The sequence below is a fragment of the Chrysemys picta genome, chromosome 3 (genome assembly GCF_011386835.1).
Source record: "Chrysemys picta bellii isolate R12L10 chromosome 3, ASM1138683v2, whole genome shotgun sequence".
In the NCBI taxonomy this organism is placed as follows: domain Eukaryota; kingdom Metazoa; phylum Chordata; order Testudines; family Emydidae; genus Chrysemys; species Chrysemys picta.
In genome coordinates, this window is record NC_088793.1 from 186508381 (window position 1) to 186534789 (window position 26409).

The window sequence follows — 26409 nt, forward strand, 5'->3', positions numbered from 1 at the left end:
CCTGGGGCAAATTGCCCCAATTGTCCCCCCTTACCCCCGGGTGGCCCTGGTCTCTCATCTTCCTTCGATTCTCAAAAGAAACTGAGAAAGGAACTGAAACAGAAAAATGCCATAGCATAGACAGACATAAAACAGAGGAAAGAAAGAAAAAAACAGCAAGAAAGGATGATCTTTCATACTTAATTCAGTGTTTGCAGTGTTGTAGCCATGTTGGTCCCAGGATATTAAAGACACACCTGCACAAAGGGGAATGTGGTAGTTCTGTGCAACCTGATTCTCTCAGGCATAGGAAGTGGTGTATAGCACCTGACACCCCCTCTGCTCTCTCTGTTCCAGCACCCAGGACAGGCCATGATCTGGGCCAAAATGAACAAAATAGTGACAGAAAATAAGTCCAGTTCCTGCTGACTAGTGGTTAAAGTAGATGGAAACAGGAGGGGAAGCTCTCACCTTAGCAGCCAAGAGGGGTGGGGAAGCATGGCTTTCCCAAGCCTGAGAGAGAAGGGGAGCTGAGTCTCTCCCCACTCCTTACTTTCACCCCTGCTGCAGATTGGAGGGGAAAGGGAGTCTACCTGGGGGGCATGGATAGAGGGGGCATAAAAGAAATTAGATAAATATTGATATTAAATCTCTAAATGACTCTGAAGGCATCTTGTGTAAGCTTTGCCCAAGGCAAACATTTATTCACTGGCCACTTAATAGCTCTGGCTGACAGCAAGTCTGGAGTGTAATCTAAGCTATCCTGTTCCCAAAAAGCCATTGCTCTGGAGAGAATCCCCTTCACGCTAACTGCTAGAGACAGAGGCTACACGTGTTCTTTTTTGAAAATTCCACTTGAACTCGGGTTTAAGGATAAATGTTACCTCCCCTTGGATATGTTAACTGTTTTTTAATGATGTGATCTGATATTTTAACAGTGTGTGCAGTGCAGTGGAGCTTTGGGTTTGTTGTTTAAATATCTTTGATGGTATGTCATAACAAATTAGTTTCTAAATGTTGCCAATTTGGCAGACAAAGCTGATTATTTCCTGCAATCACACTGCATATGTGCACAAGATTATAATTAATGACCAGACATGCCAAGCACACTTTAATAATGATCCTTCAGCATTTAGGGGACTATTAGAACTATTGGCATTTGTGCCTTGTGTTGCAGAGGAAAGGGGCAATGAATACTGATAGATCTATCAGTGTCATAGAATCCGATAGTGTTCTGATTTTCCTTATAAATTGGAGGATTCTCTGGGAGTTATTGACAAAGCAGCTGCAGTGAATATTAACAGTGTTTGTGCTGCTTTCACTGAAGCAGTACAAACTCCTAATTAGATTGGAATTGCTCTTTTGGCAACTTTGCATTGCTGTTTTCCTTAGCATATTGTCGATTTCATGTAAAGATTATAAGAAAATCAGTGATGGATTTTGGAAGAGCACCAGAATATCAAGGTATCAGAAGGCTTGATCAGAATGAAAAAATGAAGGGGAAAGGTACAGTTGATGCAAATGAATGATTAGTCCTGTAAAATGATACTACAAAAATAAGGCAGAGGAACAGTGGGTTCAAGTTCAGGTTTCTTTACAAACTACTCACCAGAACACCTCTTTATCAGTGCTCACTGGCATAACACAGGTACTATTACATCACTACATTGGCTTGGAGAAAGAAGGAGTCCAAGAGAGATAGTAAAGAATGAAAACACAGAGCCAGGTCCTGCACTGGCTTATACCTAGTGCAACCCCATTCAAACAGAATGTGTCTCAAAGCATCTCAGGTCAGAGAGTGAGAAAGACAGAGGGCACAATTCCGCTCTCTCTTGTACCCACATGATTTAACTGATATTGAAGTCTCCCTGAAGCTGAAGATTACCTAAGTCCTATGAATGTTATCTGATAAGAATACACTGCCAAAAGTTGTATGAGTCAGTATGCATGCGTTTGTGGGGAATAGGAGAGGGGTTTTCTAGCACTCCCGAAGCCTTAAGGATCTCCATTTACCCATCCCCTTAATGTTTATAACCCACCACAAGCAAGGCTCTGTATCATGATGATCTGCAGCTCCTTCTGGTTGAGGAAGTTGGATTAAACTCCTTGTAAAGGCTATCATTATGCTGGCCAGAAGGGCGTTGGAGAGGCACTTAGAGCATTCACAATCCATGCCAGGCAACATGATGCTCTTTCGTGATTCCCAAAGGGCGACATGAGATGTTTCCTCCCTCCTGCTCCCCAAGGCTGGCATGAGTCATTTCTTTCCTCCCTCTTCCCTGACAAAGAGGTGCATATTTTTTCTCACTCCTGTGCCAACGGTGACTCTTCTCCCTGCACATATCACAGATCATTCCCTCCCTCTCCTACTAAGGCAACACAAAGCCCTCCCTACACTCTAACCTCCATGTAACTTCCCCCTTCAAGAGCAAAATGAGATATTCCCTCCTTCCTCAGAGGGGTAACACAATATGTTCCCTGCCTGCAGAAGTTGCCACATGGTGGGTGTTTCCTCCATGCACCGAGGGTTGTCTGGGGCTTTGTGGGGTATATACTTTAGGGACAGCTTCTGTAGTCTATAAAATTCATTATGTTGCATGTGGCATGATTAAGTGTGTGAGTGCAATCTGAATGAAGTATTAAAGAGATAAGGTGGTTGAGGTAATATCTTTTATTCGACCACCCACCTTGTGTCTCTATGTGTGAATTCATTCATTGTGAATCAGGTTGCACAGAGCTACCACATTCCCCTTTGTGCAGGTGAGGTGGGGGGACAGAGCCATGACTCTGCCCACCCTCCAATGCACCCAGCGGCATAGCTACACAAGTGCATTGGGAGAGTGCACCTTGACAAATAAGGTTGCAATTTACTTGCTTCCTGTAGCAGCAGGGAGACCAGGAGAGCTGCTGCAGGCTTAAGCTGCCAGTTATGATGGCCTAAATTGCAAACAGATGTGCTAGCCCCTTGTTGGAAATGTTGCTCTGGGGAAGGTTGCTCAGAGAAGTGGGTTTTGCATTTTGCTGTGATGGTACCAAGGCTTGTAGCCATCCTGACCTCTTTCATGACTGTGTTCTGAACTCGTGAACCAGTCTCTGAGGAAGGTCTGAGGTTGACAGTTCTATTGTCCCAGCTGAATGTAGCAGTCAAGGAAGGTCATGATCACACAGAGTAAGATAGATCCCTCCAGCACTTTGTGCCAATCCTATAATGAGTTTTGAAGGGGTCATCAGATAGTGTTTGTCTACTATATGCCAGTAATGCTAGCTCCTGCTTTGACCACTAGGGGACATGGTCTAGTGAGACAGTCCCACATCACACTTGTCCATCTTGGGCGACCATCTTTGTCCCCAGTGGTCAAAGCAGGAACAAGCAATATGAACAAGTCCGAGTTTGGCAGTAGAGCCTAGTGGTCCAAGTCCAAGGTTGGAGGTAGAGGAACCCATTTCCTCCCAGTCCACCAGGTTCCAGCCCAGGTACCTGGACAGGTAATTCAGGTATATGATCTAGGTAAGATTACCATCTAACCTACTCCCAAGATCAATTTGAACCATGTCCCTGCTTCTCCAAAGGCACAGTGAAGGCCTCGCTATTCCCCACCAAAAAGGGAGTCAGGAGATTCCTTCCCCCACTTACAAGCAGATGCTTCCAGGTGTCTTCTGGGGTGGTTTGTCACTCTGAGTTGAGATCCACTTCAGGGTGGTGTGGGGCTCCTACTCTAGTCTGGCAGAAGTTACTAGTGCATGTCTTCTCCTTGCACTGACTGCTCTGATGGAGCTGGACTGCGCCCACTGAGAGCATGTCAAGCAGGCACAACTGGGCAGAACTTCCTGTGACCAGAACTGCTCCTCAACTCCCTGTTCTCCAGTGTGGAGTTTGTACACCCCCTCACACACCCTCCCTTCCAACTGGGATGCAGGGGATTGTCATCTGTCTGCCATTTCCCTTCTCCTGAGGAAAAAAACCTGCATTCTGCTGTGTCTTTCCTGGACGATAGAATTGTGAAATCATAGGGTTGTAGGGAGAGGTACCATCTCATGATCCATTGGTATCCTTCATGGAATTCAACCAGCAGAGTGCATAGTCCATGACTAGTAAGAAGGGGCTCCCCAGTAAATAATACCATATTGCATTTATGGCCCATCTCACAGCCAAGGCTTTCTTTTTAATGTGTAGGATAAACTACTTTGAAAAGTCAGGTTGGAAAAGGACCAGCTCATGGGCTAGCTGGTTCTGTAAGGCTTTGAATGCACTGTTGCAAGCTTCTGTCTATTTGATATTTTTAGGACTAGTGTCCTTTACCAGGTCAGTAAGGGGAACTGCAATTGTGGCAAAGTCTGACAGGAACCATCTGTAATAGCCAGCTAAGCCCAAGAACCGACATACCTGCTTCTTGGTCGATGGTACCGGGCAGTTCACTAGTGCCTGGACTTTGCCAATCAGTGGGTGTAGCTGACATTTCCCTACAGTGTACCCAAGATACATCGCCTCATTTTTCCCCAGCCAACATGCGGCTGGATTTGCTGAATCCCGCCTTCTCAAGAGACCAAATGGCAGCAGTGAATTGTGCTTCACTTTGTCCTTCCAGGTGTGACTAAGGATGACTATATTGTCAATATAAGTGTTCAGGTCATGCAGTCACAGCACTTAGTTCATTAGCCCTTAGAAGATGGCCATGGCCCTATGGAGGGCTGAACGGCATGGCTGCAAGTTTGTATAGGCCAAATGGAGTAGGGAAGGCCATCATTTCACATGACTCAGCCAACAGCAAAATTTGCCAGTACTTTTTTGTCAAGTCTAAGGTGAAGATATGTTCAGCAATCCCTGGCCTCTCCAGCAGCTCCTCCATGCAGGGCATTGGGTATGAGTCAAATTGGAATATTGTGTTGACTTTCCTAAAGTCTATCCAAAATTGAGTCAACCCTCCTTTGGCACCAGCACATTGGGCTCCTCCTCCCGCTGTGGGACTTCTCCACAACTCCTACATCTAGCATAGCCTGCAGCTCTTTGCAAACCACTTCCCAAATGCTCCTTGGCAAAGGATGGAGGCTCTCGTGGACTTTCTGCCCCAGCTCAGTTGTGAAGTGTTGGTAGCTCAAACATGTCCATCCTGGGTGAGTTGAAAACACTGAGAAAAATATCTGGACCAGCCACAGCAACTGTGACCATTGTTCAGGTTGGAGCTGGTTCCCCATTTGAACTGGATCCAGATCTTGAGATGTGAGGATCTGTGGCCCTCAGGATAGCTCAGGAGTATAGTATCAGAGGGGTAGCCGTGTTAGTCTGAATCTGTAAAAAGCAACAGAGGGTCCTGTGGCACCTTTGAGACTAACAGAAGTACTGGGAGCATAAGCTTTCGTGGGTAAGAACCTCACTTCTTCAGATGCAAGAAGTGCATCTTCTTCTTCTTGCATCTGAAGAAGTGAGGTTCTTACCCACGAAAGCTTATGCTCCCAGTACTTCTGTTAGTCTCAAAGGTGCCACAGGACCCTCTGTTGCTCAGGAGTATAGGATCTTATGAGCAGGCCTTCCTGGTCTCTCCAGGCCTTTAGGTCATTAACATGGTATATCTGTGTCTCTTTCCATTTCCCAGGTGGACGATTCTCATAGTTGACCATCCCTACCCTTCTTACCACCTCAAATGGTCCTTGACATATGGCCAACAGTTTTGAACTTGCATGACCAAGCTCCTCTATGGAAGGTGCATTCCTGGCAATGCTGAGCTTTAGTGAGGTTCTCCTTTGCAACACTGCCTAGCACTTTTAGCGTCTCCCATAACTGAAGTGCTTATTGCACTGTGCCCATAGCCCTAGGTTCCCGTTCTTCCCATGTTTCCCAAAGGCTGTCCAAAATCCCCAGGGCAACCTTCCCATACAGAAGTTCAAACAGCAAAAACTCTGTGGAGGCTTGCGGGACCTCCCATATAGCAAACAGTAGGGGTGGTAGATTTCAGTCCCAGTGGTGGTTATCTGTGATGAGGTGTATAAAACCCCCTAGTGATGAAGGAGTTAAAGAATTGTTGTGGGCAAGGCTGGCCCCACCCCTTTGTCCCTGTCAATCATGTCAGGAGTAAAAGAAGGCCTTAAAAGCTGAAAGTTCCAGGCTGTTGCTGGGAAGCCCTGGGAGAGAGTAGACAGTGGCTCTACAGCTCCCATGAGGGACTCCTGGAAGTCTTTCAGAGGAACTGCCCTCAAGAAGGCCATTCACATCCGTCTCCCATCCCTCATGCCTACAAGAGACAGCAGAGTGGTGTACTGGCTAGGTAGCACAGGTTCAGCAAGCCCCAAGGCGCACCCTTAGGCAGTTGTTACCACTCTACCCTCTATCCCTTTCAGGGTTAGGGAATCTGTAACTGTACTAAAGGGACTAGGGGAGTGGGAGCCAACAGCCCCATCCCCTTCAAACAGTCAGACTATTTGACTCAGTCTATATCACTGAGACCCCTCTTAGGCAGATGGAGGTGCCACAAGGGTTTTTCAGTGTCTGTACAATGGGAAGTGCCTGTCAGCAGCCTGAGAATTGTGGCACTTGGTGGAGAATGCAGATAGAAGATTGCCCCTGAGGTAAGGGAAAATGCGGTGGGAGGGGTTACTTACACTCGTGGGCTGTATAAGCAAGATGGATTTAGGCTGCTGAAATGGCAGATAGAAAGATAAAAGCGCAGCAGCAGCAGCAGCATATGGCACAGCAACAACAGCAATCACAACAGCTGTTAAGGAAAATAATGGCACAACGGCAAGACCAACAGCAACAGCTGGGGCAACAAATGTCTTTTTTCAAGCTGAACAAGGGCGCCAATAAAGCTGATGAAGGAAGCCCCCCCCATGCTGGTGAAGTTAACAAAATTAGTCTGGATAATGACCCCAAGACCTTACTCATAACATTTGAACAGGTGGCTCAGGAGCCCTGCTGGCACCCCAACTACTGAGCCAGTGGCCTCATTTTGAACTCCAGGTTGAGCAGATATTCTCTGTTGAGTGAGAAAAAAACAGGTGCATGAATGCAGGCCTCCAAGGTCTAGTCCCTACAATATATAGGAAGGAGGTGATGAGCCTAGCCCAGGACACACCATGTACAGGGCACCTGGCAAGAGAGATAACTCTCAACTGAATCACAGACTGTTTTCATTGGCCTGGTATCCATAAAGATATGAGGGACTACTACAGATCCTTTCCAGAATGTCACTTGACAGACCCCAGGGGCATCGTCAAGGCATCTCTCATTCCACTTCCCCTCACAGATGTACCCTTTGAAAGAATAGGTGAGTACCCTAACCATTGGACTAAAAGTTATGAGGGAAGTCCTTACCACCTCCCCCGCCAGCCTCTTGTAAAAAAACCTCATAGGTGCCTTGGCATCTCCCATTGGGTAGCTTAGGCAGTGACCTGTCGCACATGTTGGCTTTTTGGGAATCACATTCTTAGGCACGCATCTCTCTCCATTCATTGTATAAAGGAAGCCTAAATGTCTGACTCAGGCTTTTTGAATTCCAATGATTTTCCAGGCACCTAAAAGTTAAGCATGGCAATGCTCAGCATTGCTACCCCCAAGTGCTGTTGTGAATCTAGCTCATAGGTTGAGATATTTGAAACTACTCAGAACTGGCCATATTCTAATCCCATTATTCTTACTTATTCATATTATTATTTTTAATTGCTGTAGAACTTAGGAGCCCCAGTCATGGACCAAAACCCCATTGTGCTGTTTGAAGTCAGTGGTAAACCTCCCAGTCATTCAAAGGGAGAAGAGTTACACCAAGGCTGAACACTTTTGAAAATCCCATCCATAATGTTTCAATTTAGAGTTTTTTTAAAAAGTATTGCAGCTGACTGGACCAATAATAAGCCTGGAAAGCTAAACTGTGTCCTGTCTTTATTTTTTACAAACTTAAATCAGTCTTTAATTACATTCAGTCATTTTGAAAAAGGATGCACAGACTGGACTCCTTTTTTCATGGATGCTGACAGAGCAGCAATGTAAACTATGTATTATGATCGTAACTATTGCTTTATGTATGAGACAGGAATGTCGCTTCCCAGTCTTCAGAACAGAAGCATGCAATTCATTATGGAGTGTATTTGCCTTGGAAAAATCCTAGCTCATTCCAAAAGTAAACATAGTCCACAGTAAATTAGACAGTTTATTGTATTGCATGCATCTATATTATGATGTTTGCTTAGAGCTGTGGGTAGGCTATTAAATTATGAATCAAAATAAATATGAATATTGATCCCTATACGCTTCTCAGAAAAACACTCAATTTCTTATTCTAAATTGAACAAAACTATTTAAAAATGGCAAAATACATCCTGCCTACAGATAGTATTTTTTTAAATAGGAAGAAATTTGTGCTATATTCAGATATGACTAGGGAATCCTAATAAGATCAAGCTAATGCTTTCACTAGGCAGGAAACTAAACTCAAAATTGCTTCTGCACTTTGTTTGACACTTTCTTGTCCATATGCCATGATTCCTTCAGTGTTATTGTTAATGTCTTCTTCTTGCAGAAGTGGCAGGAGCCCATCTGCCCAGTTAAAGGTAAGGATGGAAAATACAAGGGAAACTTGCAAGTGCAAAACACTTCACCAGTGTGATTGCTTCTCCATTCTTATAGTAATGACTGTTTACTCCAGGAGACTGTACTTCATCAGAATGTTTGGTTTAGTCAAAGCAGTTTATGCTACAATTTCCTACACTTTACCCATTTTTTCTCAGAATATACAGTTCCATATTATTGAAACTGCATTTAGGAAATCACAGTTTTGTATAAATCCATTTCACCAGATTCTCAATTGCTGTCATCAACCACTGAACTAACAACAACATTAATCTTTTTTTTCCTCCTGTGTGGTATTTTTTGGCTTGCAACTGATTTCAAAAGAATTCATTTAGAATGCTGGGGAATAAGTTATCTTTTTTTAAAGTTATTAACATCACAGATGTTTCTTTCCCACACAGTTTTAACATAGGAGGTGATAAAAAGGTGTCATGTCTATGAACATCTATCAAAAGATTAGCAATATCAAAAGACTTTTTATGCTAATAAAATATTTTATTTTGTCAATATTCTTTAAATGTTTTCATATTTCCAAAGAAAAATAATATAGTACATGTGAACCTCTAATTAGCACCTCATGAACAAAGCAGATATTTCCTGGATCACTGTATATGTAGGATCTTCAGTACAGTTTTAGCTTTTAAGATTTTTAAATGAGTTATTTGTATAGCTTTAGCTTTTAATATTTTTACATTTAATATTTGACTGTATGTGAATCAACTATAACCCCATAAACACATCTCTGGACAAGGACATTTGTAAAGCTATTCTTTAAGTCGCTTCAACATTTCTTGAGAGAATAGTTTGAACTATATAATTATTGAAAGCTTTTCATTCGAATGTTCTAAGACTACAAAGGCATAATATTGAATTTAAGTCTGATGAATACAATGTGCCTCCTATAAACAGATGCAGTTTATAATACTGTTTAACCGGGAAGCATTTTACCTTGGAAAGCACTATTACAGTTTTTATGGACTTACTCTGTGAAGGCTAATGTTAAGGTATATATATATTAATGTCATTACAATTGATTTCTCTTTTATTTTGATAAATGCTTTTTCATTATTTAAAACATAAGCCTAAAAACATTGGCCTTGGAAACAATATATTTTCAAACAAAACAATGCCCTATGAATGGAAAATCATTCTTCTATATATTGTGGGCCAAGTCTCAAGCTGGTGCAAATTGGCATAGCTCCAGTGAAGTCAATGGAGCTACACCTGATTTCCACTAGTTGAGGCTCTGGCCATGTTATGTATAAAAAACTTAAACAAAGTAGCAATGTATGGGTGTATTCACAACTCAAAAACTGAAAGACAACTCACTCTTTGTCTTAGCAGAAAGACTCTGAAGGTATTGAACTTTTAAAATCCCGATGGACCCTGGACCCATGGGGGTCATGTCAGCAGTTCCTTATTATGGGTAAACTCTAAGGGCAAGAATTACAGTAACCTTTATACTAGAGAGCCAAAAAGGACACTACATCAATGGCAAGCAATGATAGGACTTTAGTGGAAGAAAGTCAATATCAACACCTGTAATTTTATCGTTAAGAGTTTGGTTTGGCATCAGTGCAAGGAAGACTAATAGCATAATGCTTTGAAGGGATAGGGGTTCAGGTAATGTATGTATGTGAGGGAGAGATGTGATTTTCATAACTCATGTTTTAACTGTTACCCATAGAGTATTGTCCTTTTTGTGCTGCCTCATAAAAGCCCTTTTAATATACTGACCTGGTATGTAAATGAAAGTCATTAGCCTTAATTTCCAGAATGCAGTCTGAAAATCCTTTGTAGTTTTTTATTAATGATATTTTAAGGATAATGCTCAGAACCAACAAAAGGATGAAAATGTAAGTGCAAAACTAAACTTACATTTAAAAAAAAAGTTTTCAGGCATTTTCCTTGAGAAAGTAGTCTTGAAAACATAAATTGGTGCAAAGTAAGCGCTAAGGTTGAAAGGAACAAGCAGATGGGCTTACCTTTTGCATCATATAAACAGGCCAACAGCCCAACAGTACGTGAGAGCCTACAGTGATCAGCGTAATACTCTAAAGGAATTCTACTCTGTGCTTCTACTCTCAAATGTATTACTACAGGAAAATAGTACCTATACAAAGCCATATAAAAATGGTCCTGGCATATTCAATGATCCACTGTGATCATCTAATCTGACTCTCTGTATAACACAGGCCATAGAATTTAGAATTAATTCCCTTTTAAACTGGAGGACATCTTTTAGAAACACATCCAATCTAGACTTAAAGATTTCCAGTGATGGGGAATCCTCCTTAACCTAGGAAAACAGCGAGTAGTCTGGTGGCACCTTAAATACTAACAGATTTATTTGGGCATAAACTTTCATGGGTAAAAAACCCACTTCTTCAGATGAATGGAGTGAAAATTACAGATACAGGCATAAATATATATTGGCACATAACCTATGGTAAGTTGTTGCAATGGTTAATTACTCTCACTATTAAAATCTGAAGAAGTGAAGTTTTTTACCCACAAAAGCTTATGCTCAAATAAATCTGTTAGTCTTTAAGGTGCCACCGGACTCCTTGTTACTATTAAAAATGTATGTCTTATTTCCAGTCTTAATTTGTCAAGCTTCAACTTCCAGCCATTGGAATTTGTTATACCTTTATCTGCTAGAGCGAAGAGTCCATTATTATTTCTGTTCCTCATTTAGATTCCTATAGGCTGTGATCAAGTCACCCTCCACCTTCTCTTTGATAAGCTAAATAGAGTGAGCTCCTTGAATCTCTCACTGTAAGACATGTTTTCCAATCCTTTAATCATTCTTGTGGCTCTTCTTTGTCACCTATTCAATATTTATTTTACATTCTTCATGAATTCTGGACACAGTATACCGGTAGCTACTACACAATTGCCAAATACTCCCCTATTTGATATTCTCCTGTTTATACATCCAAGGATTGCTTTAGCTCTTTTAACCACAGTGTTGCATTGGGAGCTCGTGTTGCACTGATTATCCCCCCACAAGTTTTTTTCAGAGTCACTGCTTCCCAGACCAGGGTTCCCCATCCTGTAAGTATTGCCAGAATTCTTTGTTTCTGCATGTATCACTTTATATTTGGCTTTACTGAAATGCATACCATTTGCTTCCACCCGATTATCCAGTGATCCAGATCAGTGACCTGCCTTCTTCATTATTTACCAAACGATCTTTGTATCATCTACAAACTTCATCAATAATTATGTTTTCTTGTTATCATTGTTAAAAATGTTAAATAGCCTAGGGACAAGAACCAATCCCTTTGGGGTGCCTATGGAAACACACCCATTTCAATAATTCCCCATTTACAATTATATTTTGAGACATATCAGTTAGCCAGTTTTTAATCCATTAAATGTGTGCTGTGTTGATTTTGTATTGTTCTAGTTTCCTAATCAAAGTGTGTGTACCAAGGCAAGTCTAAATATATTACATCTACACTATTTTCTTTATCTGCCAAACTTGTAATCTCATCCAGAAAAGATATCAAATTAGTCTGAAAATATCTATTTTTCATAAATCCGTATTATTGTCATTAATTATATTACCCTCTAATTTTAATCCCTTTAATTCATGTTCCTTGATTCCCATATCAGCTGTTCCATTATTTTGCTTGGGATCGATGTCAGACTGACAGGCCTATAATTACCCAGGTAGTCCTGTTTACCCTTTTTCAATACTGGCACAACATTAGTTTTCTTCCAGCCTTCTGGAACTTCCCCTGCATTCCAACACTTATTGAAAATCAACAATAACAGTCCATATAGCTGCTCAGCCAGCTCTTTTAAAACTCTCAAATGCAAGTTATCTGGACTTGCTGATTTAAAAGTCGCTTTAGTAGCTTCTGTTTAACATTCTCCTGAGTTATTGTTGAAATGGAAAATATTTCATTAACATCATAAGATATGAATATATCGTCCTTCAACAAATACAGAACAGAAATGTGCATTTTCTACATTATTATTGACAATTCTACCATTTCCATCTAGTAATGGACCAAAACTGTGGTTATAATTCTCTTTGTTACTGATATACTTAAAATCTCTTTCTTATCATCCTTAACTCTGCTGGTCATAGATGCCTTCTTGTGTCCTTTAGGTGCCCTTATCAATTTTCTACAATTCCTAACTTCTAATTTATATTAATTGCTATCAACTTTTGATTTTTTCATATATATCATATATATAGCTACTTTTACTTCCACCCTAAGTTAGGCTGCTTTTGGGATTCTGGCTTTTGGAGTAGTTAGTAAAATGTTCTTAAATAGTTCCCATTTATCATTCAGGTTAATCTGTTTAAATTCTTTCTCCCAGTTGATTTGGGTCATAATTGTTTTCAGCTTTGTGAAATGGGACCTTTTAAAACACCAAGCATATATAATACTAGTTTGGACTTTATTCTGTTTGCACATAACAAATGTAACCAACCCATGATCATTGGCACCTAAGTAACCACTAATTTCTTATTCTGTGATCAATTCCTCTTTATCTGTCAAGATTAGGTCTACAATAGAATTCCCCCATGTTGAATGAAACATTTTTTTTTCAATTAGGAAATTGGTCATCTATAATTTTTTAGAAACTTCAAGGACATTTTCATAGAATAATAGAATATCAGGATTGGACGGGATGTCAGGAAGTCATCTAGTCCAACCACCTGCTCAAAGCAGGACCAATCTCCAACTTGATCATCCCAGCCAGGGCTTTGTCAAGCCTGACCTTAAAAACCTCTAAGGAAGGAGATTCCACCACCTCCCTAGGTAACGCATTCCAGTGCTTCACCACCCTCCTAGTCAAAAAGTTTTTCCTAATATCCAACCTAAACCTCCTCCACTGCAACTTGAGACCATTATTCCTTGTTCTGTCATCTGCCACCACTGAGAACAGTCTAGATACATCATCTTTGGAACCCCCTTTCAGGTAGTTGAAAGCATCTCTCAAATCCCCCCTCATTATTCTCTTCAGCAGACTAAATAATCCCAGTTCCCTCAGCCTCTCCTCATAAGTCATGTGCTCCCGCCCCAAAACCATTTTTGATGCCTTCTGCTGGACTCTTTCCAATTTTTCTACTCCTTCTTGTAATGTGGGGCCCAAAACTGGACACAGTACTCCAGATGAGGCCTCACCAATGCCGAATAGAGGGGAATGATCACGTCCCTCAATCTGCTGGCAATGCCCCTACTTATACAGCCCAAAATTCCATTTCCTTCTTGGCAACAAGGGCACACTGTCAACTCATATCCAGCTTCTCGTCCACTGTAACCCTTATGTCCTTTTCTGCAGAACTGCTGCCTAGCCATTCGGTCATTAGTCTGTAGCAGTGCATGGGATTCTTCTGTCCTAAGTGCAGGACTCTGTATTTGTCCTTGTTGAACTTCATCAAATTTCTTTTGAGCGAATCCTCTAATTTGTCTAGGTCCCTCTGTATCCTATGCCTACCCTCTAGTGTATCTACCACTTTAGATCACGCCAGTTTAGTGTCATCTGCAAACTTGCTGAGGGTGCAGTCCACGCCATCCTCTAGATCATTAATAAACATATTGAACAAAACTGGCCCCAGGACCGACCCTTGGGGCACTCTAGACATGGAGACATTGATCACTATCCATTGAGCCCGACGATCTAGCCAGCTTTCTATCCACCTTATAGTCCATTCATCCAGCCCAAACTTCTTTAACTTGCTGGCAAGAATACTGTGGGAGACCATATCAAAAACTTTGCTAAAGTCAAGGAATAACACATCCACTGCTTTCCCCTCATCCACAGAGCCAGTTATCTCATCATAGAAGGCAATTTGGTTAGTCAGGTATGACTTGCCCTTGGTGAATCCATGGTGACTGTTCCTGATCACTTCCCCCTCCTCTAAGTGCTTCAGAATTGATTCCTTGAGGACCTGCTCCATGATTTTTCTACGGACTGAGGTGAAGCTGACTGGCCTGTAGTTCCCCGGATCCTCCTTCTTCCCTTTTTTTAAAGATGGGCACTACGTTAGCCTTTTCCCAGTCATCTGGGACCTCCCCCAATCGCCATGAGTTTTCAAAGATAATGGCCAATGGCTATGCAATCACATCCGCCAACTCCTTTAGCACCCTCGGATGCAGGGCATCCGGCCCCATGGACTTGTGCTTGTCCAGCTTTTCTAAAAAGTCCTAAACCACTTCTTTCTCCACAGAGGGCTGGTCACCTCCTCCCCATGCTGTGCTGCCCAGTGCAGTAGTCTGGGAGCTGAACTTGTTCATGAAGACAGAGGCAAAAAACGCATTGAGTAAATAAGATTTTTCCACATCCTCTGTCACTAGGTTGCCTCCCTCATTCAGCAAGGGGCCCACACTTTCCTTGACTTTCTTCTTGTTGCTAACATACCTGAAGAAACCCTTCTTGTTACTTAACACTCCTTGCTAGCTGCAACTCAAAATGTCATTTGGCCTTCCTGATTTCACTCCTGCATGCCTGAGCAATATTTTTATACTCCTCCCTGGTCATTTGTCCAATCTTCCACTTCTTGTAAGCTTCTTTTTTGTGTTTAAGATCAGCAAGGATTTCACTGTTAAGCCAAACTGGTCGCCTGCCATATTTACTATTCTTTCTACACATCGGGATGGTTTGTACCTGCAACCTCAGTAAAGATTCTTTAAAATACAGCCAGCTGTCCTGAACCCCTTTCCCCCTCATGTTATTCTCCCAGGGGATCCTGCCCATCAGTTCCCTGAGGAGTCAAAGTCTGCTTTTCTGAAGTCCAGGGTCTATATTCTGCTGCTCTCCTTTCTTCCTTGTGTCAGGATCCTGAATTCAACCATCTCATGGTCACTGCCTCCTAGATTCCCATTCACTTTTGCTTCCCCTACTCATTCTTCCTTTTTTTGTGAGCAGCCGGTCAAGAAGAGCTCTGCTCCTAATTGGTTCCTCCAGCATTTGCACCAGGAAATTGTCCACTACACTTTCCAAAAACTTACTAGATTTTAGTACTGGCAGCCTGACACCTCCATCATATGTCACTCAAATTGAAGTCCACCATGATAATACACGGAGTTTTTAATTCTGGACATATCCAGTACAGATAAATGTAATACATGGGGCAATGATTAAGGGACAAGATCATTTGGTGATGTTGTGGGTGATAAGACCAGCACCAGTTGACTTTGCTGAAGAAGGACATTTTCAAGAGACTTGAGTGAGGTGTCAAAAAGGTACTTGATTCATGGAAAGTGTGAGGTTCTTTTAAGACAAACAAATAACATGAAAAAAGTTGTGATAACAAAGGAAGGAAGAATTTCTTTTAAGGCACTGGACTGTGACTCAGGAGATCTAGGTTCAATTCCTGACGCCACCATAGACTTCCTGTTTCACCTTGAGCAAATCACTTAAGATCTCTTTGCTTCAGTTCCTCATCTGTATAATGAGGATAATAATTCCTTTCTCTGATCCTTTGTTAGACTTGTTTATTTTGATTGGGAACTCTTCAGGGCAGGGATTGTCTCTTGCAGTGTGAATGTACTATACCTAGTAGATTGAGACCCCAATCTTGGTTGGCACTACTGTAAGACAAATAAATTAATAATAATGAATTTATTTGCTATGGCTCCATGGCAGTATACTTGTTCCTCTTGCACTATTGTGCAGCTGCACTGCTGTCCCCGCAGATTGGGCCTCAGCATTGAAGACAGTGCTTAAACAGGCACAGTTCTATAGAAATAACTTAGCGAGAGAGATAGGCTAGATAGAATGAATGATCTGGGTGAATGAGCACAGAACTGGGAGTCAAGTGATCCTGACCTCTAACACTGGGGCTGCCAATGATTTACTAAATGGCCTTGGTCAAGTCATTTCATCTTCTGACTCATCTGTATAATAGGGCTGATAAGACTTACCTAGCCACCTCACAAGGCGAGGTGGGAAGATTATTTATGTAACATTTTTAAAGCTGTTTGAACATGTAAAGAGCTACATGAATGCCGAGTATGATTATTATTATAATATCAAAATATATGGTCATTCATTTCCAGTAGTTGGCATACAAGGGGAAAATATCTGAAACATGAACAGTTATTATTTACAAGCTGTCAAGCTTTTCCAAACTTAGAAACATAAATCACACTCTTCCAGCTGAACATTTTTCCAAATAGACATGCAGGGATGAAAATATTTTTGCCTCTTCCAAAGATTGAGGTTCCTATAAGGATGAAAACAGAGCACCTTCATCCTACAGTATTACCAGTATGCGATCCAGTAACCAGCTGGTAAGAGTAATACAACATGAACTACCCTCTTTCTATAATGTATATATAATGCTTGTATAGTAAAACTCTAGAATTTTTAAAGTCAGGTCTTGCTCCAGGAATCCTAATACTCATTTCTAAGATCCTTGGGGAAATTAGGAAGCTACCAGACAAGGTAATGCTTTGAAGCCATAATCTAAAGGGTTTTTTTTTAGAAGAGCTATTTGAAAAAAACTTGGCATATTTTAAACAGAAAATTGTAATAATAATTATGGATATATTGACCTCTTTGTCTCTTAGGATGGCCACTTAAGTGAAGTAGATATTAACCAGCTCCCTGTAGGATTCTCTATATTATAACATCAGGTTCCTATTTTCCTATGTTATAGAACTTCCTGCATTCATCCTGAAGGGTTGCCTAATGCTGTCTTAGGGCTTAACTCAGTAAAAGAAACATTTTTCCAGACCATTTTGATATATGTTACTGAGAACAATATAATATTCCTATAACATCCAGGCTATTGAATGCCTGTTTCTAATGCCTATAGCTGTAGCTACTCTAGCAAACTTTGTAGCCATAATTCACCACAGCTGCAGCTCCATTCTTGTTAGCAATGGTGTCAACTGTAGCATATGCAGGGCCTGGGCATTTTGACAACTGTATCATCTAATCCTGAGTAACGTAAAAATGTCTGATCTCTGTCTACATCTTCCTCTGTTATTACCACTGGTGCGTCTGCATCAGTTGCAAAACGAGGTTTGCCAATGCAGGCATGGCCTTGGACTATCCATAAAACCACATCAAAGTGCCTAATCCAAAGCCCATTGAAGTCAGAGGAAAACTTTACATTGACTTTGGTGGGCTTTAGGTCAGACCCCCAAGTAAGTAATTTTAAAAAGAAGACTCACGTGCATAATAGAAACCAACATATAAAATATCATTGTACCCACAATACTTATACAAGGTTGTAGTTTGGCCAAAAAATTGGCATCTCCTCCATAGAACAGTGACTGCTAAATCACACACACTAATTTTATAGAAGTGGAAACCCTTTTTGGTTTTGGCATTATTTTAATGTATGATCAGGGCAGTTTTCAGCACATACTTTTGTTGCCATAATTTCTTATGCAATTTCTGTATTTTTAAAAATCAGCTAAACCCTGTTTCTCAGTGAAGCCTAACAGCTGAGAATATAGATAATAGGTTGAAATATGGAAAATAAGAGCCAGACCCTCAGCTTGTGTGAACTAGGGATATATTGTTTTACACCAAGAATTCAGCTCTAAGGATTTAAACACATGTTTACTGGTAGATTCTGCCTTGTCTTTTGGTATAATTTTGTCAGGACAAAAAACCACACCCTCTATTAATCACTGAGAAAACTATAGATTTGATTTTCTTTTCACTTTCCTTAGTGTAATTCATGAGGTAGTCCCTTGAAGTCAAAGGAGTTAAAACAGTGTGTAACCAGAATGAGAAATGAGAATTAGAACTTCTCCAGGGACTATAGAAAAAATGATGGTGGCGTCAACATTACTTTCAATTGTTTGCTTTGCATTGTAATGTATTTTCTCCAATTATGACCATACTGAACCACAGAGGCAGATTTACAGTAAAACACAGGGTGCCCTGGTACGGGGCCCCCCAACGACAGGCGGCCCCAGGGCTGGGCAGCTGCGGGGGCAGAAGCTTGGACCTGCTGGGTCCTGGGGCTCCTGCTGCAGGCGCTGCACCCACCGGCAGCCAAGCTACCTCCTCCCCTGCCTCTTTCCCACTCATCCCCCAAGTATGCCGCGTTCCCGCCCCTCCCCCTCCCGCTTCCCCTGTGGGAGGGAGGAGGAGGAGCGGGGCCGCAGTGCACTCAGGGGAGGAGGTGGAGAAGAGGCAGGGCAAGGCATTGGGGAAGGGGGTGGAATCAGGGAAGGGCGGAGCAAAGGTGGGGCTCTCGCTTGTCGCCTACACATACGCCACCCAGTCCCCTGCTGTGAGCTGCTCAGGGCAGGGGGCTGGGGTGGGGCAAGGGGCTGGGAGCCACCCCTCAACCCCAGCCCCTTCCCTGACTCCTGCACCCCCACACATGCCCCCAGCCATGACTCCTGCACACCCTCACACACTCCCAGCCATGACTCCTGCACCCCCTCACACACACCCAGCCCTGACTTCTGCATCCCTCTCACATGCCTCCCCTGACTCCTGAAACCCCCACACCACATTCCCACCTGCACCCCTCGCACCAAACAGGAGCTGCCCCAGGTAAGCGCTCCACACCCCAACCTCTTTCCTGAACCCTGAGCCCCCTCCTGCATCCTAACTCCTGATCAGACCCTGCACCCAAACCCCCAGCCTGCTCCTGCACCCTAACTTCCTCCCAGACCCTGCATCTCCAGCCCTGAGCCCCCTCCCACACCCTAAGTCCTGGCCAGACCCTGCACCCCAATATTTTTTATATATATTTTTATAAAGTGCTCTTATCCAAAGCGCTTTACAATAGCTAGCTAATGGTACAAACAATATTTGGAAAGATCATTAAGTGGTCCGCTGAGACCCTCAGCAATTTGCAAGTGGTCTGTGGAAAAATAAGTTAGACTACAAAAACAATCAAGGTACCTCACTTTATTTTCATTTACTTCCTATTACTTATAGGAGGAGGATGAAGAAAAAAGGAATGAAAAATGGGGGTCGGGGGGGTTATAAGAGAGAATGTTCTTTTTCTTGGCTAGCTCCCAAGGAGGGGCCCCAAAAATGAAGCCGAGGACAGGGCCCCACTAACTCTAAATTTGCCACCGCTGAACCTTGCAGAAACCACCCTGCAACTTCAGCATTCTAAGACACATAGGGCCAGAATCTGATCTGAGTTTCACCAGTCTAACTCACAGTTACCTCAGCTGAAGTCAGTGCAATCACACCAATTTGACACGACTATAATCCTGGAGGCTGAACTGTGTTATATAAATATATCGTATTTTATTATTGGAGACATAACTGCAGACTAATATGCACAGACATATAATAAACCCATTTTACAACTATTACAATCTCTGAATATAATGCAGCATTCTCAGATGCAGAGAGATGTATAGTTTGCTACTTGGCCTACATCAAACCCAAAATGATGCCCACAAAATGTGTTTTATCTTATGGTACATTTTGAAAATATTTGTTTAAAAATAAATAATCCTCCTAATACAAAGGAAGCAATTTACATACAAATATCCTTCCCAAAATGTCCCCTGCTTCCTGAAAGGAGGATATACAATTATCTCCCTGAGTTTTGCTCACCTGAGTCATAACACACTGGAAAAGTGGAGCTGGAAGTTAAAAGGAATTTAGATGCACTTCGCTTTCTACAAAAATAATGAAGTCTTGTTTTTATAGTTATCATTGCTTCTAAAGATTAGATACTTGGTAATTCAGGCTGTGTATTCTTTATACCAAAAGCCTACAGTGCAGACATGTAAAACTGATTCCATTTAAATAGCAGTGACATTACCCCTTAGCTGCTTAGAAGGCTTTAGTCAACAAAACTCAGGCACAAAATGTGTTGGAATTAGTAATGATATTTCTTGGATATCATTGGAGCTCTGCCATCTTTTCATTTCCAGCACCAGATGTAAAACTTCCAGCATGCATGTCCTTGAAGAGAACAGAAACGAGTAATGACAGAAGAGTTGATACAGTAGAAACTGTTTCCAGCACTTCAGGTCAGTTCACTTGATTTAATGTCACAAGGAGCTGAATGAAAGCTCTCTAGGTCTCTGATTTACAGTCAGAAAGTAACTTTGGGATGGCTCTGATACTCCCCAGTGTGCAGCATAGAACTGTGTTTATGTTGCCGAAAGGGATTTTTTTCATTTTTATTATGAGAGGAAGGATCCTTCTTGCAAAATGAAAATATAAGGGACAGGAAAAAGTTTTCAAATGGGATGTTCCACAGCACTTTTTATAAAACAATCGGAAAGCTCCCTCAGAAAACAATACTAAGGATCTACGCTTGCAGGATTCTGTGCATCCCCATCTCTCAGCACCTTGCAGGATTGGTGTGCTAGAGAATGAATCTTCCACCCCTTTCTACAGTTTAGCAACACAAATCAGGATTTAAAAGATTTGTTGAAATAATGAGGACTCCCCCCCGCACATAAAAGTTATTGGAGGATACTGGTGAAAATCTTCCATTTTTTCCATGCACTTCATACTATAAAATAAAGTGATTATTATTCATATTGCACCTAGACATGGACCAGGAACCCATTGTGCTACATGCCGTATAAACACATAACAAAAAGATGGTCCCCGCTCCAAAGAATTTACAGTCTGAGTGTAAGACAAGAGACAACAGTTGGAATCAGGCAGATGGGAGAGCACAAAGGAACAATGGCATAATGTTAGCAACCATAATTAGGCATGGGTCTCAGCACACTAGCAGCCTAGCCATTCTCAAGTTTTTATTTAGTGTCTTGGCAAAAAATGAGGTTTAAAAGGGATTTGAAGGGGGACAATAAGATAAACATTTGCAAAGCTAAGGGAAGCGTCTCCCAAGCATGATGTAATACAAGCCATTTCCATGTACAAGTCCTTTAGAACTGGGACACACATTTTCACCTTCTCATAATTAATCTTTTAGCACAGCACATCAATCTCAATGCTCTCCATTTTTACATGTGTTCTATGATGCAGAATTTGTTGGAGACTTCTTTTTAATTATATGATGAATACCCATCATAACAACAAGATAGCGGCAAACAAGAGATCTAACAACTTCAACTCACTGGTGCTGATATTCTGATGTTTCTGCTGTTGCTAGCCCTGCTGTTTCTATATATCAGTGGTACAACTTCTTGATGGCTTGTGCTAGCTGCTAACAACCAATTCTTGGTAGTTCCAGTTGTCAAGTTTCGGAATTGTGGAAAAAGGGAACATGCCATTTTAGTTGGCAAAGGCTGAAATGCTGCTAAAATGAGTCACAGGCATTAGCAAAAAATCAATATTCATTTCCTCACAACAGGGTGATTGCTTCAGAATGGGGGCTTGGTAAGTGATGCACAGAGGACTTTATGCATCTCTTATCAAGCTAAATTTGACAAAGAAAAAAAGAAAGAAAAGTGGCCGTTTCACAAGTGTGTGTGAGAAGGTAGGCAACAGGAGCTTCTCTACCCTTGAGCCCCGACCCCAGAGCCAATCTGATGCTACAGTTCCAGCCATAGCCAGCAAAGGCAATTGGTATTGCCAGCCTGTGCTGGAAGGGTTTGGCTGAACTTCCCAGATCTGCTGCCACCGAAGACCACTGCTCCTAGTCTTGTTGCTTCTTGAGAATCTCAGATCTGTGACCACCCTTGCCAGAATGCGTGGAGCAAGGAAGCAAGAAGCAACTTGGGCAGGGGAAACATTGGGAAATGACCCCGCAGAGCCCCAGGAAACATCTCCAACATTCTTTCCACTTTAGTGTGTCATTGGGTGAACAATGTTGGGGTAGAACTTACATTGGAAGGAGCAACAAGCCTGCGGGGTCCCAGGTCTCTGCTAACTTTAGCTTTCCTGCCCTGCTCCTCCATACCTAAAACAGTCCAGGTTTGGCTGAGGCCATCCCAGGTTAGGAATACCCATCTTGGGGAGCTAGTGTCCCAACCAGTGTTCCAGTACATATGGAAGCCTCCCTTCCCAATCCTACTTCCTTTAGAGGCTGCCCAGTAGTCTAGATGTTTTCCAGGAGATGAGGAAGCTGCTGCTAAGTAGAGGAACTGCTTCTGGCCTCCCCCAGGACCTGTGGATCCCTACCCTGCCTCTCCTTAATCCATTGATGTCTTCCCTTTCCCTATTCCCCCAACCCTTTCATCCAAATGAACTCTCTCTGACTCAAACCAAGCAATGCATTGGTTGATGTGCTGAAGCAAAAGGTGTAATTTCTGTTCCCCAGGCCACATTGTCTACAGTTAGTTAACAAATATGGCATCTGTGTATGTATGAGCAGGCACCAGAGAGCTGTACACAATTGTCTGCCATGGTGGGAATCACCTCCCGGAACCTTGCAGAGACAAATGTCTCTCCTGCAGCCTTTAGATTGATCCATTTGGTACTCTTTTCCCCCCTTCAAGTTGCTCCCAAATTTGACTGCTTTTCAGGATTGCCCAGTTGTTTCTGCACACAACCAGCAAGAGCTAGGGACTCCAGCACCTGATCCTGTCTGCCTGGGGTATGCAGCATTGGGAAAAGGGTAAGTCTTCTATGTTAAATCTGTAGGTTCGGGGGGGGGGGGGAATCCAGTCGTGGAGGAAAGGAAGCAAAGGGAAACAATAAGAAAGAGGGACAAGACAGATAGAAACATTGATAGCTGGGTTTGCGATGATTGGGAGAACCACACGGTGACTTGCCTTGTGGATCTCTCGAGACATCTAGACAAACTTATGTGTAGCATTGGGGAGGAGCCGGTGGTCGTGGTACATGTAGGTACCCATGACATATGAATGGATAGGAGAGAGGTCCTGAATGCCTAATTTAAGCTGTTAGGTAAGAGATTGAAGTCCAGGACCTCCATGGTAGCATTCTCTGAGATGCTTCCAGTTCCATGTGCAGGGCCAATTAGACAGGCAGAATTGCAAGGTCTCAATGTGTGGATGAGACAATGTTGTAGGGAGGAAGGGTTTAGATGTATTAGGAACTGGGGAAACTTTTGGGAAAGGGGGAGCCTATACAGGAAGGATGGGCTCCACCTAAACCAAAATGGAACTGGATTTCTGCCACATAAAATTAAAATGGTCATAGAACAGTTTTTAAACTAAGGTCTGGGGAAAAGTTGACAGGTGCCAAGAAGCACATGGTTCGGACAGAGACATCCCTTAGGGGAGGATCTATTAATGGAGATTCTCTATATCCTAGTAAGGAAGAGAGAATGGAAGATGATAAAATATGGATAGGATCTGATGAGAAACAGTCAAATGGAAAAGATTCACATTCAATTACATCATGTAATGGCAGACAGCTAAAAAGTGACAATTTTTTAAAGTGCTTATATACAAAGGCTAGAAGTCTAAATTCTAACATGGGTGAACTTGAGTGCCTCATATTAAATGCGGAAATTGATATAATAGACATCACAGAAACTTTTTAGAATGAGGTTAATCAATGGGACATGGTAATACCAGGGTACAAAATATATCGGAAGAACAGAACAGGTCATGCTGGTGGGGGAATGGCACTGTATGTGAAAGAAAGTGTAGAGTCAAATAAAGTAAAAATCTTAAATGAACCAAACTGTACCATAGAATCTCTATGGATAGTAATTTCATGCTTGAATAATAAGAATATAGCAGTAGGGGTATACTACCAACCACCTGACCAGGTTGGTGATAGTGACTGAAATGCTCAGGGACATTAGAGAGGCTATAAAAATTAAAAATTAAATAATAATGGATGATTTCAACTGTCCCCATATTGACTGGGTATGTGTTACCTCAGGACAGGATTCAGAAATAAAGTTTCTTGACACATTAAATGACTGCCTCTTGGAGCAGCTAGTCCTGGAACCCACAAGAGGAGAGGCAATTCTTGATTTAGTCCTAAGTGGAGCACAGGATCTGGTCCAAGAGGTCAATATAACTGATCTGCTCGGTAATAGTGACTACAGCATAATAAAATTTAACATCCCTGTGGGGAGCGGGGGGACACCACAGTAGCATTTAATTTCAGAAGGGGGAACTACACAAAAATGAGGAAGTTAGTTAAACAGAAATTAAAAGGTACAGGGCCAAAAGTGAAACTCCTGTAGGTTGTGTGGAAACTTTTTAAAGACACCATAATAAAGGCTCAATTTAAATATATAACCCAAATTAAAAAACATAGTAAGAGGACCAAAAAAGTGCCACTGTGGCTAAACAACAAAGTAAAAGAAGCAGTAAGAGGCAAAAAGGCATCCTTTAAAATCCTAGTGAGGAAAATAGGAATGAGCATAAACTCTGGCAAATGATGTGTAAAAATATAATTAGGAAGGCCAAAAAAGAATTTGAAGAACAGCTAGCCAAAGACTCAAAAAGTAATAGCAAATTTTTTTAAGTACATCAGAAGCAGAAAGCCTCTAAACAAACAGTGGGGCCACTGGATGATCGAGGTGCTAAAGGAGCATTCAAGGACGATAAGGCCATTGCGGAGAAACTAAATGAATTCTTTGCATCGGTCTTCATGGCTGAGGATGTGAGGGAGATTCCCAAACCTGAGTCATTCTTTTTAGATGATAAATCTGAGGAACTATCCCAGATTGAGGTGTCATTAGAGGAGGTTTTGGAATAAATAGATAAATTAAACAGTAATAAGCCATCAGTACCAGATGGTATTCACTCAAGAGTTTAAGGCACTCAAATGTGAAATTGCAGAACTACTACTGTGGTATGTAACCTATCATTTAAATAAGCTTCTGTACCGGATGATGGGAGGATAGCTAATGTGACACCATTTTTTTAAAAGGCTCCAGAGGTGTTCCCAACAATTACAGGCTGGTAAGCCTGTCTTCAGTACTGTCTTCAGTACTGGGCAAACTAGTTGAAACTAAGAACAGAATTATCAGACACATAGATGAACATAAGGAAATCATGCCTCACCAATCTATTAGAAACTTAGGGTAGGAATAAATGGTCAGTTTCCAGAATGGAGCGAGGTAAATAGTGGTGTCCACCAGCGGTCTGTACTGGGACCAGTCCTATTCAATATATTCATAGATGATCTGGAAAAAGGGGTAAACAGTGAAGTGGCAAAATTTGCAAATGAGACAAAACTACTGAAGTAGTTAAGTCCAAAGCAGATTGCTAAGAGCTAAAAAGGGATTTCACAAAACTGGGAGACTGGGCAACAAAATGGCAGATGAAATTCAGTGTTTATAAATGCAAAGCAATGCACATTGGAAAACATAATCCCAACTATACATATAAAATGATGGGGTCTAAATTAGTTGTTACACTCAAGAAAGATCTTGGAGACATTGTGGATAGTTCTCTGAAAACATCAATTCTTGTTGCTGCCCTCCAACCTACACCGACCCCCATGAAGGGCAGCAGGGAGAAGATGATCAAGAAGAAGGAGAAAGCACAGAAGTGTGGTGTCTGTGCCACTCCCCCACACCTTGTGAAGTGCATGTATGCAGATCTCTGTATATTCTGTGATTAGGAGCCCTGCACATCTCAGCAAAGACAGACAGGGTAAGGACCATCACAGATTCCATCTCCCAAACCATGAGCAGCAAATCCAGACTCAGACCAGCAGGAACATGGGATCATGGATGGGGTTTCAATCTCCCTCTGGTAACAAAAGTACAAAAGGGTTTCTCGGTAATAGGCCAGGGTGTAGGTGTTCTGGCCTAGTGGTCATGACTGGGCTGATGTCTGCCCACCAGGGGACCACAGTCACTGGGCAGGAGCTGGAGGAAATCATAAGAGCCAGGTTCAATCTGGGGTTGAAGACCAGGGATCAGAGGCAGTACCTGGTTAGAACTGAGAGAATCAGGGTCAGAGTCAGGGCTGGAGATTAAGCAGGGTCTGGGATTGCAGCAGACCAGAGTCTATGTGGTTGCCCAGACAACTTCCTGGAGCAACCCCTGAGGTTATATGGGGGGCTTGGCCAATCCGAGGGCCACAGGGTACCATCACTCTTGG